Source organism: Staurois parvus, unplaced genomic scaffold (genome assembly GCF_062004578.1).
Source record: "Staurois parvus isolate SC_StPar_1 unplaced genomic scaffold, SC_StPar_1.0 ptg000340l, whole genome shotgun sequence".
NCBI lineage: Eukaryota > Metazoa > Chordata > Amphibia > Anura > Ranidae > Staurois > Staurois parvus.
This window is the reverse complement of record NW_028318136.1, coordinates 4,196,015-4,209,123: the sequence shown is the minus strand read 5'-3', so window position 1 is coordinate 4,209,123 and position 13,109 is coordinate 4,196,015. Positions and strand designations below refer to the sequence as shown.

Below are 13,109 nucleotides of genomic sequence, written 5' to 3'. Positions count from 1 at the left end.
AGGTGCACTATACACTCACCAACCACTTTATTAGGTACAGCTGTTTAATTGCTTGGTAACACAAATTGCTAATCAGCCAATCACATGACAGCAACTCTATGCATTTAGGCATCTAGATGTTGTGAATACAACTTACTGAAGTTCAAACCGAGCATCAGAATGGGGAAGGGGAATTGGGTTTATTTATGTAATAAGATGTTCCTCTTTGTACTAGAAAAAATAAATAAGTAAATTATAAAAAAGAATGGGGAAGAAAGTGGATTTAAGTGACTTTGAACATGGCATGGCTGTTGGTGCCAGATGGGCTGGTCTGAGTATTTCAAAGACTGCTGATCTACTGGGTTTTTAGCACACAGCCATCTCTAGGATTTACAGAAAATGGTCCGATAAAGAGAAAATATCCAGGGAGAGGCAGTTGTTTGGATGAAAATGCCTTGCTGATGTTAGAGTTCAGAGGAGAATGGGCAGACTGGCATGAGATGATAGAAAGTCAACAGTAACTCAAATAACCACTTATTACAACCAAGGTATGCAGAATACCATCTCTGAATGCACAACACATCGAACCTTGAACCAGATGGGCTACAGCATCAGAAGACCACACCGTGTACCTAATAAAGCAGGGTTTGGGTTTTTCGCGCACAACCATCTCCAGGGTTTCAGAAAATGTTCTGAAAAAGAGAAAATATCCAGTGAGTGGCAGTTGTGTGGATGAAAATGCCTTACTGATGTCAGAGGTTAGAGAATGGGCAGACTGGTTTGAGATGATAGAAAGGCAACAGTAACTCATGTCAATATGGACTAAACGTTCAGAGGAATGCAGGGGCGGACTGAGAACTCATGGGGCTCCTGGGCAATAGGGGATCATGGGGCCCCTGTGTCCTTGCCCAAACTCAAAAAAGCCTATAAAAAAGGTTCCAGGGGCATCTCATGGGGCCCCCTACTAACCCCGGGCCCTCGGGCAGTGCCCGAGTTTCCAAATGGTCAGTCTGCCCCTGGAGGAATGTTTCCAACACCTTGTTGAATCTATGCCACAAAGAATTAGGGTATTCCTGAAGGTAAAAGGGGGTCCAATCAATACTAGCAAAGTGAACCTTATAAAGTGGCCAGTGAGTGTATATGTAATCTAGTTACTCTGCTTCCAATTCACATGTCAACTCTAAAGCAGCCTCGAAAAACCTGCTGCTTTTACTGGTATCTTGTCACCTGTTGGTTGAATATGAATTATTTTATATTTACTTATGTCCTAACAAAGTAAAAAAGGACAAAGAAAATGCTACCCAATGCCAGCTTCTGATTCTCCACGGGCAGCTCAGCAAAGAATACACATCGCATCTTTCTACTAAAAAGGTCACAGCTAATATTGCTCAGAAGACAAGGAAAGGGTTGGCGTGGTTAGAAGATGCATCCTAACTGGAAATCTAAGTTTTGGTGCCAACTCAGAATGATGCCCTGTGCTGCCACACCATAGACACTTTAGATTGTAAGCTCCATGAGCAGTGCCCTTCTATTCCTTCTGTATTGAACTCTATTGTAATTGTACTGTCCTTCTTTCTAAAGTGCTCCACAAACTGTTGGTGCTATATAAATCCTGCATAATATTAGTAATAGACAATGCCACCTGACACCATCCTTTTGCTTTGAAGATATGGCAACAATAGGGTGCAGCTGGGAATTTTGATATCCCCCAATCCCCCAAATACAAGGTGCCAGCATGGGAGTCAACTTGCCAACATCCATGAAAAATACATTTTTGGAAAAAAAAATGTTTTCGATGAAGTTTTCCCTTAAATAGACCTCTTGGTGTATATGATTAAGGGATCTGGACAGTTGGACAGGCTGGCAGAGGATTCACAGAAATTCACATACAGATCCAGCTCTCTGTATTCCCGGGTTCAGCTCTTCTGGGTTGGGCAAAAACCAACACGTCAGATCATGTGTCTATAGCAGATTTTATTACAGTGTTAGAAGAAGGGCCCCGCAGGCTGGAATATCCCAGGAGCCTCTCACACCCAGCAATGAAAGGGCAGATCTTATTAACCCTCTCATCTCTGCATAGACTAACATATCGAGGAACCTCCAATACTACCTAAAATAATTAACTCTCTAATGTCTCCGCAGGCCATTAGTGATAATACTGGCATTATTAACCCTCTCATCCCTACATAGACTAAAATACCCAGGAGCCTTGTATACTGAACTGATACCAGACACCCCTAGGGGGATTTACTAAAACTGTTGCACTCAGAATCTGGTGCAGTTGTGCCATGGTAGCCAATCAGCTTCTAACTTCAGCTTTTTCAGTTAGGCTTTGGCAATAAAACATGGAAGCTGATTGGTTTCTATGCAGAGTTGCTCCAAATTTTGCACTCTCCAGTTTTAGTAAATAACTCCCATTAACCTTTTCATCTTTGCATGTACTGGAATATTTAGGAGTACCCTACACTGCAATATTGACCCTTGAATGTCATAGGAGAGACACGGCAGAGAGGAGATTGCCCCTTGCATTGGCACTGGTGAAGTAGAGGTTAATAAACCTTTATCATGGCGAGGAGAGAGGAAAGCTCATTAACTATCACTTAGATTTTAAGCTTTTATGGGCAGGGCTTTCCTTCGGTGTCATGTGTCTTGTCTGGAGGAGTCTATAATTTGCTCTCTTTTATTACTGTAGAACGCAGCATATTTAGTTGATGCCTTATTAAAAAAAAAGAATAATATCTCCACTCTGGTACTCATTTCAAACATGGGGTCACGAAAAAATGATTCCAAGGTTTGAAGTGCTCTAAGGATTCCAACAAAGTCATCCTAGTGGGATGGGTGGATGCAGGGGCGGACTGACAACTCCTGGGGCCCCCGGGCAATAGGGGATCATGGGGCCCCTGTGTCCTTGCCCAAACTCAAAAAAGCCTATGAAAAAGGTTTCAGGGGCATCTCATGGGGCCCCCTACTGACCCCGGCCCTCGGGCAGTGCCCGAGTTTCCAAATGGTCAGTCTGCCCCTGGGTGGATGGAATGGACAGAAGGATGAGTGGAAGAAAGGAAGCAAGGATGGAGGGATAGAAATAAGGATGGATGTAAGGACAGACGGACTGATGGATGGACAGATGGGTGACAGGACAGAGGGACGGATGGATGGACAGATGGGTGACAGGACAGAGGGACGGATGGATGGATAAATATATAAATGGAAGGATGAAAGGAAGGAAGGAAGGATGGATGGAGAGATCGGAAGAAGGATTGATGGAAGAAAGGATGTATGTAAGAATGAAAGCAAAGACGGATCGATGAATGGAAGGACAGGCGGACTGATGGATGGATGGAAGGATATATAGATGGATAGATGGAAGCATGAATGGAAGGAAGGAGGGATGGAAGGAACGATGTATGGAAGGACTGACAGACTGATGGATGGATGGAAGGATGGGTGGCAGGACAAAAGGACAAATAGACGGATGGATGGATACATATACGATGAATGGAAGGAAGGAAGGAAGGATGGAGGGATGTAAAGAAGGATGGATGGAAGGAATGATGTATGGAAGGACGGACTAATGGATGGATGGAAGGATGGGTGGCAGGACAGAGTGACATATAGATGGATGGATGGATATATAGAAGGATGGATGGAAGGATGAATGGAAGGAAGAAAGGATGAAGGAATGGAAAGAAGGATGGATGAAAGAAATGATGTATGTAAGGATGGACTGGTAGATGGATGGAAGGATGGGTGGCAGGACAGAGTGACAAATGGATGGATGGATGTATATACTGTATAGAAGGAAGGATGGAAGGATGAATGGAAGGAAGAAAGGATGAAGGGATGGAAAGAAGGATGGATGGAAGGAAAGATGTATGTAAGAATGAAAAGAAGGATGGATCGATGAATGGAAGGATGGACGGACTGATGGATGAAAGGAAGGATATATAGATGGATAGATAGATGAAAGGAAGAAAGGAGGGAAAGAAGGATGGATGAAAGGACAAACGGACTGATGGATGGATGGAAGGATGGGTGGTAGACCAGAGGAACAGATGGATGGATATATGGAAGGAAGGAAGGATGGACTCATTGATGGCTGAATAGATAAACATGGATGCAACGAAGGCCAGCAGTGAGATCAGAGATCTTCAAAAAGAGCTTGTCATTGTTGTCTGGTAGCAATTTCATTCTTACAAAACCAACCAACCCCTCGCTTCATATGGCAACACAGTATTAAACCCAACATTATTTGCATAGTTATTTGTTCTATTTCTTATTCTTTTAAAACATATTTAATTAAATACTTTTCCACACCGTGGGACCCTGTGTACAAAAACATGTCAATGTTCTGATGCAGAATGTTCCTTAAAGCTGCCAACAGACTTGATAAGGCAGTGGATCATATAAACACAATGTGAGCATATTCAAGGTATGCTGTTAATTGCATTTGTACAATCTGATGGCATTCATTTTGAATTGCCAACCAACACATGTGCATTACAGTGCACCAGAACTCATGATAATGCACTACCATGTGTTGTGGTGAGCTACATTGGAAAAAATGCTGCTGTATGTAATTTTGTCCATTCTTGTGCATGGAAAGCCTGTTTAAAACGAATGGCTTGCCTTAATACAACCCATGTGACACCATGTATGGTAACATGTATGCTTTTTAAGTGTGAAGGGCTTTCGAGTTTAAATACCCTTTAAGCACATTAATCAGCTCTGTGTGAAATTCATATATCAATAGCAATGCACAAAAGACTCCAGTAATGAACCGGGCTGCCAGTAAGTGCCCATCCTTATTATTACTACACAGCAGGGGTGGTTTGACCATTCAGGCACTCGGGCAGTGCCCGAGGGCCCAGGGTCAGTAGGGGGCCCCATGAGATGTCCCTGGTACCTTTCATAGGCTTTTTTGGATGTAGTTTGAGTGTGGGCGAGGACACAGGGGCCCCATGATCACCTATTGCCCGGGGGCCCCTTGAGTTGTCAGTCCTGCCCTGCTACACAGTGATTCTCTGACCTGCAATAAATATCTGTATCTCAGGTGTTCCAACACTTTATTGGGTATGTAGTTGTTCTAGGTTAGTGACTCAATTAGTAAAGCAATGATAAGGATGACAGCCATGGAGTTTGTATCTTAAAAAAAAAAATTACCCATAATTGATCTTTATATCACTATCTTGACAGGTTCCCTTTATCCCAGCGATAGAGCCATATGTCAGAAATGACGGAAGAGACATTATTTCATTCTAACATAACCACAAGTTAACAAGAAATGAGCGGAGATGTTTAAAAGATAAGTAAACCCTAAGGGTCCTTTCACACAGGCGTTCAGTCTAGATCTGTCTGTCAGTTGTTCAGATGGATCCAGACTGAACCACAAAGTATGTCTATGGGTGAGTGATGTAAACAGATAGTCATTTGTTTACATCCACCTACACCTGTGTCCGTTCAGGTCCATTTTGCTAAACCAAACAAGGCTGCTTCCCTTCCATTTAGATGGATCTGATTGGGATCTATTGGAACTTTTAGATGCAACCTAAGAAATTAAACAATACAAAATAATTATATAAAATAAATTTTACATTTTATTCCAAATGTAGCACCCTCCTAGTCAGCTAGGGGGAGCTAGATTCTGATTGTTACCTAGGAGGGCTTAGTAGTAGCCAGGGTATGATGGCTAGCAGGGTTCAAATTGTGGTCAGAGCTGAGGGGCTCTGCAAACCAGCCCTCTGGAATTTCCCCCTGCTCTAGAACTTTGGAAAAAGATCTAGAAGCAGTGGGCGGATCTGAGGAGTGGCTGGTCTGTGCTCTTAGAGGATCCTGGCCAATCCCCAACAGGAGGCTTGGCAAGGGGCAAGGATATCCTTTAAGAGAAACCAAGCGTGCTCAGCTGCAGGAGAGTTGGAGGAGTTGGAGAGGAATTGAGGAGGATGTTAGGCTAGAGGCAGGAGCCTGTGAGGGGGCCCAGATGAAGAGGGGCTCACCTACAGGCAGAGGACCTTGGAAGGAGGGAAGCTCAGGACTTCACCGACCCCCTGAGAGAGGACCAGCTGTAAGGCAGGTAAAGAGCGGCCCAGCTAAAAGGCCTGGTAGCAATCACCGACCCACCAGCAACATAGGAGAAGGATTGAGTGAGTAGACCTGCACTCCCTGGGCCAGATAGGGAAAGGAGGCACTCTAGTGGGAAACTGGATTAGCCTGCTACCCAGGACTGTTTCACCGTTTATGTGGCAGACACTGGATCCCCTGCTCAGGGACAGAACAGCTGGATAAGGAGTATCTAGGGTCTGGGGTGGTACTACAGGAGATGCTGGCTAGCTGTCCAAAAGAGATTGCTGTAATCATTTGTACATAGTTCAAGAAGTTGTCCTTGGTTTCTCAGTTCCATTGGGCATTTCATACACCCCTAACCCTATCCAAGTTCTAAATCCCCTAATAAAACCTCAAAAAAAGCCCAAGGACTGGGTACTGTCTCCTGGATACAAGTTGATGTGGAAAATGTGTGTTGCCTGGGTGTGCGGGGCTATAGGGAGACCCAAAACTCAACAATTCCTACAGGGGTAGTGCTACACAAATATAAAAAACAGCCAAAAATAGGACCCTGTTTAAAAGCATTGTGTCTTCTTCACATATATACGTATAGTTGCATGATACATTTATGAATGAGAAAACATTCTTTTGCACGGTGTGGTAAATCCAGTTAGGTCTCTGCTGTAGTAGATGTACTTCCACAGTCAGTCCTTTCAGTGGAAATATCCTGCACATTCCAAATTATTATTGCATGAAATTCTTCTTCAGGGAAGTAGCCACAAATTCAGCATATCATGCTGGAAAGTTGCACAGCTTCAATTGCCTTTGCAAGGCTGGGAGGTGTTCTGTAGTCCTTTGCTAGAGTGGCATAGATAAGGAGCCTGTGAGCTGAATGAAAAAAAAAATCTGTGCATGACCATCTTAAAATGTTACTAAACCCAAAGTAAAATCAGTCTATATATGCAGTAAAGCATGCTTGTTATACTTATTGTAGAAATTGAGGGGTTAATCCTCTGCATTGTGTAAAAAGGCTGTATGATCCTGACTTCTCTGATCCTCCCCTGCTTCTAGTGTCCCCGATCCATCTCCTGATAGAACAGAGCCTTGGGGGCAAGCTGCACATGCTCAGTTTGGTGTGTATTGCTAGATAATTTTTTTTTTCTTGGGAAGAGTGCATGTGATCAGCACAGGGCCAATCAGCACTGTCCAGACAGAGAGTCAGGGGTCCTGAAGCCTCATAGGACAATCAGGGGAGAATTAAAACTACAGTCTTTAACCAGTGGTCTGCTGAACACTGCTACAAGTCATAAGACTGCTAACCGCTGATGAGAAAAGTCATTTAGCAGTTAATATTTACTAAAATAATTGCATTTCCGTGTTCTGTGTACTGTAGGAGACCAGATAGAGTGAATGCAGGGTCCTGGGTGTAGAAACACTTTATATTTTCTCAGGCATTCTGGGTAATCCAGGTTCACAGGCAAGGGTGAGGTCCGATGGACATTTTCTGCATGTCAAAATTGACAAAGAAAAAAAAATTAACAAGAGAATTCTTTGGCTGTCTTTGGAGCATTTTGAGTGTGTGTCAAGGCAAGGGAAAATATTTGGAGGAAAAGCACCTCTCACTCACCTCCTCTTTGATGCTGCTTGCGGCAGTTAAAAGAAACCTGCCAACACCCTTTTTAATAGCACGCTGGCAAGTCTCATGTGCTAATATATATCACGTTCAATAAAGAATATCTAAAGGCAAAACTTTTATTTTTTGTTTCAGATAAAATAGCAGAGGAATTAAAACTCAAACCTTAACCTCCCTAGCGGTCTGATTATGTCCATATTTCTGTGCGCAAAGCGGTACATTTTTTTGCATGGAAATATGTAGTTTTTTTATTGTAGGCCTGTAATTTTTAGGAATAACTCAGAAATCTGTCCAAACAAGAGTCTAGTAAACATCCTGGGTATGTTAAAATTTGAAACACGAAATCATAAATTATAATTTAATAAATAATCATAAAAAATAATAATATATTAATAATAAATTTAATTCAATAATATAATCAAACCAAAAACACTGAAATTTGAAATATAGCGCCAAGTTCGCACATCACTGAGCAAAGTCGCAAAATCGTTTTCAGTGTCTGATGACGAATTTCCCCACAAATCATTATCACTCAATTCTGCAAGTGGTTCTGATTTACTATCGCTGTTCTCTAGCTGGTCTAAAACCGATTTTGACCTAAAGGGACGCTTTTTGGACGCCATGGACGCTTCTCAGTTTCCAGGCAGAAAGAACAGTAAAAATGTAGGCAGGGCGCAGGACAAAGCACTCGGGACAAAATGTATGTGAAATGGTTTGATACAGTAATGTTTTACTATGTGATTTTAGTGAATTTAGTGAATGTCACTTTTACAATTTTCAAATTTCCCGCCAGTTCCGTCCCCCGTATGTCCCGACGCTCGCAGGGAACGGAACCCGGAAGACAGATGCCGGCACCCTGAAACTGAGCTGCAGCCCGGTGGCCAAGACCATACAGCAGTTTAACAGGACAGGTTTCACTCAGAACAGGCCTCGCCATGGTCGACCAAAGAAGTTGAGTGCACGTGCTCAGCATCATATTCAGAGGTTGTCTTTGGGAAATAGATGTATGAGTGCTGCCAGCATTTCTGCAGATGTTGAAGGGGTAAGGGGTCAGCCTGTCGGTGCTCAGACCATACGCCACACACTGCATCAAATTGGTCAGCATGGCTGTTGTCCCAGAAGGAAGCCTCTTCTAAAGATGATGCACAAGAAAGCCTGCAAACAGTTTGCTGAAGACAAGCAGACTAAGGACATGGATTACTGGAACCGTGTCCTGTGGTCTGATGAGTCCAAGATAAACTGATTTGGTTCACATGGTGTCAAGTGTGCGTGGCGGCAACCAGTTGAGTACAAAGACTAGTGTGTCTTGCCAACAGTCAAGCATGGTGGTGGGAGTGTCATGGTCCGGGGCTGCATGAGTGCTGCCAGCACTGGGGAGATACAGTTCATTGAGGGAACCATGAACGCCAACATGTACTGACATACTGAAGCAGAGCATGATCCCCTCCCTTCGAAGACTGGGCCGCAGGGCAGATTTCCAAGATAACGAACCCAAACACACCTCCAAGGCGACCACTGCCTGCTAAAGAAGCTGAGGGTAAAGGTGATGGACTGGCCAAGCATGTCTCCAGACCTAAACCCTATTGAGCATCTGTGGGGCATCCTCAAATAGAAGGTGGAGGAGCGCAAGGTCTCTAACATCCACCAGCTCAGTGATGTCATCATGGAGGAGTGGAAGAGGACTCCAAGCTGTACACTCACTACTTTACATTGTAGCAAAGTGTCATTTCTTCAGTGTTGTCACATGAAAAGATATAATAAAATATTTACAAAAATGTGAGGGGTGTACTCACTTCTGTGAGATACTGTATGTACGTGATTTTGCGCACCTGTGCCGCCCTGTAGCAGGAAAAAAAAAAAGTGGAACTAATACCACTTGCACAAAAAATGCCTAGGATAAAATTCCCAGCATTTTTTCAGCACAAAAATGCCACAGGTGGGCTGTACGACCATAGATGTGAATCTTTCTGAACACAAAAATTTAGCATTTGGGAAAGACGTCATACACACACCTGCGGGAAAAAGCCAGAGAAGAGTACGGGGCGTCCAGCCATTCACATCTACGCTCAGTTGTATACCCCACCCGCGGCACCTCAGGTGCGGGAAGACTCCAGGAATATTATACTAGGTATACAGTATTTTATGCCTGCAAACGTCTGTGTGCAGGAAGCCTCAAACTTAGGCCTCTTGCATACGGTACCATCTGCTTTTTGGAACGTAATTTCAGACATTTGTTTTGCACGTATTTATGGGCGCATTTGAGCACATCTGCGCGCACAATATATTCTTAAGGAAAATGCTTTAATATTTATGCCCATATGCGCATATTTGTGCACACGCGGCTTAAATTACTGACCAAAAATTCTGATTTTTTAAAAAAAAATTTCCTGAGCAATATGCGGCACTTGGTTACGTGCCTGTGTGCAAAGGCACATTGTAAAAAATAAGCTACATTTTACCTCATTAAAAAAAAACGCTGTACTGAGCTTTTTAAAGTGTTACTAAACCCCGGACCCTGCATTCACTATATCTGGTCTCCCAGGATCCTGCATTCACTATATCTGATCTCCCCGGACACTGCATTCACTATATCTGGTCTCCCCGGACCCTGCATTCACTATATCTGGTCTCCCTGGACCCTGCATTCACTATATCTGGTCTCCCAGGACCCTGCATTCACTATATCTGGTCTCCCAGGACCCTGCATTCACTATATCTGGTCTCCCAGGACCCTGCATTCACTATATCTGGTCTCCCAGGACCCTGCATTCACTATATCTGGTCTCCCAGGATCCTGCATTCACTATATCTGGTCTCCCAGGACCCTGCATTCATTATATCTGGTCTCCCAGGATCCTGCATTCACTATATCTGGTCTCCCTGGACCCTGCATTCACTATATCTGATCTCCCCGGACACTGCATTCACTATATCTGGTCTCCCAGGACCCTGCATTCACTATATCTGGTCTCCCCGGACCCTGCATTCACTATATCTGGTCTCCCCCGACCCTGCATTCACTATATCTGGTCTCCCAGGATCCTGCATTCACTATATCTGGGCTCCCCAGACCCTGCATTCACTATATCTGATCTCCCCGGACCCTGCATTCACTATATCCGATCTCCCCGGACCCTGCATTCACTATATCCGGTCTCCCCGGACCCTGCATTCACAATATCTGGTCTCCCAGGACCCTGCATTCACTATATCTGCTCTCCCACAGTACACAGAACATGGAAATGCAATTATTTTATTAAATATAAACTGCTAAATACCTTTTCTCATCAGCAGTTAGAGTAGTCTTGTGACTTCTATCAGTGTCCAGCAGAGCACTGGTTAAAGCTTGTAGGAGTTTTCTATCTTCTCTTAGAGAATGCAGAACCCCTTATCCTCTGTCTGGACAGTGCTGATTGACCCTGTGCTGATCACATGCACTCTCCCAAGAAAAAAAAAAATCTCTAGCAATACACACTATATTGAGCATGTGCAGAGTGACTCCACATGATATATCTTGTCAAGAGGGGGGCACTGGACTAAGGGGAGGATGAGAGAAGACAGGATCAAACAGCCTTTTTACATAATGCAGAGGATTAACCCCTTAGGATCCACAGTGAGTATAACAAGCATGCTTTCCTCCATATACAGACTGATTTTACTGTTGTGGGTTTAGTAACACTTTACACTGCAGTGTGCAAGAGGCCTAAAACTCCAGTCAAAATATTTCATAACAGTCTTGGATAGAGTAGGGAAAGGTTTACATTGCTGCCTGTGTCCCTGTCAGGCAGATTTACCCTTACTTCCAGTCTGTGTCCTTCTGGATAGATTTCCGCCAATGAGGACAAACAAAACAAGGAAAAACCCGACAGAGGTTCTAACCCCCTACATGCTCTTGTCTCACATCTCCCATAGCATACACCAGTAATCTCCAAACTGCAGCCCGGGGGCCGGATGCGGCCCTTTGATTGCCTTTATCTGGCCTTTGGGGCACTATTTAATCCACTGACACCAATGAATTCCTCCCAATGATGCCAAGGATGGGGCACAATTCCCATCAATGATGGGGCACAGTTCATCCCAATGATAGCAAGAATGGGGCCCAATGACACCAATGATGGGGCACAAATTCTTCCAATGATACCAACGATGGGGCACAATTCCCACCAATGATGGGGCACAGTTCATCCCAATGATACCAAGAACGGGACCCAATGACACCAATGATGGTGCACAATTTCCCCCAATAATACCAACAATGGAGCACAATTCCCACCAATGACACCAATGATGGGGCACAGTTCATCCCAATGATACCAAGAATGGGGCCCAACGACACCAATGTTGGGGCACAATTTCTCCCAATGACACCATTGATGGGGCACAATTCCTTTCACTAACACCAAAGATGGGGCATTGTTTACTCCCACTGATGGGGGACATTTTCCAGTCCAGCCCCCCTAAAATCTGTAGGACAGTAAACTGGTCCTTTGCTTAGAAGGTTTGAAGACCCCTGGCATACTTCTTGTGAAGACCGGCTGTTAACTCTTTGGTGTCCACGCAAGCTGGGTTATCCCACTCTGCACATGAACACAGCTCATTCTGTAGGCACTATAGGGCAATCGGTTGTACTGCCAGAAAGCTGGAAGTAATGCTGACATCAACAGAATACAGATTTCCACATTTTCTTGCGGTCGGCGATACTGCCAATGTTCCGTGAATACAGCACTGTGTAAAAGAACTAACCCTGCGCTGTTTAAAGGACCAGTACACCTAGAAAAGAGCTATGGGCTACTTTCACTAATATGGCCATACTATTACTATATCATCATAGCTTATGTTCAATCATTAGTACAGGAACGCAAGCTAGAGACCTTAGATTCTACGCTCCTTGAGGGTTAGGGACTGATGTGAATGTACAATATATATCTTGTTCAAACAATTTTATTAACAATAAAGCTGATTGAAACAAACAAAGAGAAATTGCTAATGTACACTGGACATTGTAGTGGCAATAGGACATAAAAAAGATGAATGTGAGTCACAGTACAAATGTCTATATATTATTAGCAGAAACAGGTAGGTAAAAGTTGACAATAAAAGACATTATTGTTCCAGCCAATCAAAGTAATGTCTCCCGAGTACATTAAAGAAATAGGGGAAAGTTTGAAGGGGGGATCAGACAGGGGTGGGAGGGGGGGAAGGGGGAAGGGGGAGGGGAACAACAACCATGACTCTGTACAATATATATCTAAAGAGCTGTGTAAATTAGCGGCGATATATAAGTACCTGAAATAAATAAAAATAAATAAAGTTATAGGGTTTGTACTGTTTTTCTATATATAGAACTATTTAGATATTTGCATTAACTGGTTTCCATTTTTGCTATTTATTGCTTTGATGTTTTGAATTATTGTTATTATTCTTTTCATGTAGTGGGCCATTAAGTCAATAAAAGCAG

The 13,109-nt window shown here is 43.5% G+C and overlaps 1 long non-coding RNA gene across 1 annotated transcript in view; it reads left to right on the top strand.

The window, feature by feature from the left end:
• Positions 1–9,429, top strand: part of LOC149456963 (uncharacterized) — a 129,019-nt gene extending 119,590 nt beyond the window's left edge. Inside the window, exon 2 of the long non-coding RNA XR_016313769.1 lies at positions 8,445–9,429. This is a non-coding gene — a long non-coding RNA (uncharacterized LOC149456963). The remainder of the gene's footprint in view (positions 1–8,444) is intronic.
• The last annotated feature ends 3,680 nt before the right edge of the window (positions 9,430–13,109 follow it).